The sequence below is a fragment of the Zonotrichia leucophrys genome, chromosome 8 (genome assembly GCF_028769735.1).
Source record: "Zonotrichia leucophrys gambelii isolate GWCS_2022_RI chromosome 8, RI_Zleu_2.0, whole genome shotgun sequence".
Lineage (NCBI taxonomy): Eukaryota > Metazoa > Chordata > Aves > Passeriformes > Passerellidae > Zonotrichia > Zonotrichia leucophrys.
Window position 1 is genome coordinate 23077427 of NC_088178.1, and position 3243 is coordinate 23080669.

Genomic DNA, 3243 nt, shown 5'->3' on the forward strand with positions numbered 1-3243 from the left:
CTCCATATTGCTGTGCTGAAGTGCTCCAAATCCAGAGTTAAACCACTTGCTGAATATTTTTTTCTTTTCTCAGTTGTCTCTTATCAGCAATTTTACACTCTGCAGTCAGGTAACAGACAATTGTTAGAAATTCTGTTATCGCATCCTCGCTTAAGCATTTGTCTTTGGCTTCCAATCTGCCAGCAGTAACTTTCCTGATATCTTTTGCCTCCTTTATCAGTTACCTGCAGTTCACAGCTTCTAACTGATATTTAATACTGACATTCTTTCTTCTAAAAATGGCTCCATGTAGCTATTTGTATTACTGCTGGGATTTTGTCTGAATTTGGCTTTTAGCCAAAACTTGCCTTATTCCTTGATTGGGAAATTAGTGGTTTATTAAATTATAAATAAATAGAGAGGAGGAGGTGGTTAATGATGCAAAAATTGGCTGAAATAGCGATCCCCTTAAAAAATAAATCCTGTGCCAAGAAAAATATGTGGAGTCAGGTCAGAAAGACCCAGTCTCAATAACTGTGTTAGGAGAATGTGAACATGCAGAGATAAGAAGTTACTGCACATCCCAGGTTGTTTAGGGAACAGTTTAATAAACATAAGCCTTTGATGGGAGGCAGTGAAGGAGCAGAGGAAAGCAGCATAGTCCATCTTCAAGTTCAACAAAAGAATTGCAAATTCTTTTTTTTGGCAGCAAATTGTTGCAATTGCAGCAATTGATCTGTTCTGGCCTGCCATATCTGAAGTGGATTTTCTTGACAGATTTTTACTTTTATTTAAATAATGCAAATCAACGGTACAGGTTTACAAAAAGTTCATCCTGTCTGGCAAACCTTTACTTTTTTATCAGAGTACTTGGATTTTAGGGAAGTGTAGAATCACAGTGTCTTGCAATAAAACCTGCTTAGGTAATGAATGCAAAGTTGTCTTGGAGAGAGGTACTGCTGCTGGGCTAAAAATGCTTTCTATGTATATAGAGTATAGTATAGTGAGTCACTGAAGAGATCAGTATAGATCCAGGTTTTCAACTTGCAGAGCTGGTTTTAAAAGAAATAAAAAATTTTCAAGATCATTACTTGATCTTGGTCATGAATTCTGCTGCTGTCTTCAGCTGGGAGATGGGATCATGGTGACAGACGTGTTACTAAAAAGAAAAATAACACAGGAGGGAGAGAAGAAGGCAAGCAAGGAAGCTGTGGAGAAAATAAATCTGAGAGCAATCTATTTAGTAGGAAACATAGGGAAAATAAACTTATGCAGAAGTAAGACTGGTGGAAACATAGGGGTGTTTCCAGAGAGATCATTCTGGCACATAAAATGGGATGCAAAGAAAATCCCCATAACTAAAGTTTTGAGGCTGCTTGTGCAAAAGCCATTATCTTATGGAGTAAGGCAGTAATCAGCTCTTCTGACCTTGAGGTTTTTATCTGAGCTTGACAATTCTGTGAATCTGTTATGGCTGTATCTGGCATTGGGACCAAACACCAAATTCCTAATATTGGCAAATTTGACACAGTTCAGAGAAGAGCAAGTTTAAAAAAAAATAATAAAAAATTAAAGGACAAAATTTGTTGTTTTACATGACTAATAGTCCATGCTGAGTCCAGCAGAGTTACTGTGTGTTCACACCCTCAGTGACCAAAACCAAAGCCCAGGGCTCTCCTCTCCTCATGAGTCTTTAGCTCCATGCACAGAAGACATTTGTGGGCCCATTTAGCTGTTCCTCTCTGTCCTGGGCCAGTGTTACAGTCAGTGAACCTCCAGCATTACAGAAATACAGGCAACAAAGGCTATTCCATGGGAAAGTTTCCTGATAGCATGTTATATTCAGGGGATGGATGTTCCTGGAAATGAATGAGTAAGGAGTAAACGCCATCATTAACGTGGCATGATAAGAATTCTGAGGTACCAGGATAGGTGGGTGGATCTGCTCCCTCTATTTCAGCAAGCTGTGCCTTGGCACTGCTGGAGCTGCAGGTCCCTAAGGAGGCTGGTGGTTTGTACTCCCTGACTGCTGTGCAAAGCTGGAGAGTCAGTATGGAGTGGCCTTACAGGCAGGAAACAAGACAGAGTTTTATAATCCCCCAAGACAGCAAAAACCTATTTCTGACCTACCCTTGCTTTCCTGATTTTGTTGCATCTGATTGCCTGTTCATGCTGCACTGTATCGTTACTCAGCCTGAGACAGCTTGGGATGTTCTTCTCTCCTAGCCAAAGTTGTCAGCATTGTGCTCCACGTCTGATGTCTGCCTTAAGCAGGGGTTTATAGAATTTCTTCAGAGTCTTTGAACTCTGCTGTGTCAGAGTGGGCCATCAGAGATGGCTTTGAATTTGCTGTTAACTGACACATGCCCAGATTTTCTGAAGAGCAGAGGAGAATATGGCAGCACTCCGGGATCTCAGTTGTGGAGATCTCATCATGCCCTTCTGTGCCAGCCAAGACTCAGAGGCATTGCAAGAAGGATTGGCCAGACCACTTGCCATGACAGCTATAAATTGTCCTGTCTTTTCAGGCAGACAAAAGAGCAGTGACAACTGTATTGTAGGCATCGGCTTTTGTGTGCAGTCGGATGTTGCCCTCATTCCAGACACACTGAATTCCTCTCCCCAGGGCTGCCCTGGCTGGTGCTCTGCACTCATGCCTTTCCAAGGCAGCACATTGCCAGGGTAGCAGTTTCTTTACCCATGTCAGTACAACATTGTCAGCTGCCTTTATATGCTTGCCACCAAGGCCTTTCCTCCCCTGCTGCTGGCATTCAGCCTACTTAAGCAACTAGTAATGATCAGAACATTTCTGAGAGTGTGTACAACCAACAAATGATTGTTAGAAGATGACAGATTGCAGGCCAGCAGCTCTGTGATTTTTTTGTCCCATGAGAATGGCTGCAATGGACCAGACCACAGTTCCATGAGTCCCAGGATTCTGTTTCAGTCGAGGCTCAGAGAAAGGAGCTGGTAAAGGATATGAGAAAAGGTTGAGTGTGTAATACAGCTCTCCCTAATGCATTCCTCACCTCCTACTGTTATCATTTTGATCTTGCTAAGGCAGGCACAGGCTGATGGCAACCTCTGTGGATTTCTCTTCTATAAAGTTGTTCATCCTCCCCTGGAGTCTCTGTAAATTCCTGGTGTCTGCAATGCTCTGTAGTTCATCTATGTTCTGTATGCAGAGACACCTTTTTTGAAATTTTTCTATTTGCCTCTGTTAATGGCATTTACTGTCCTTTAGTGTTTGTAGTGTTGTACTCC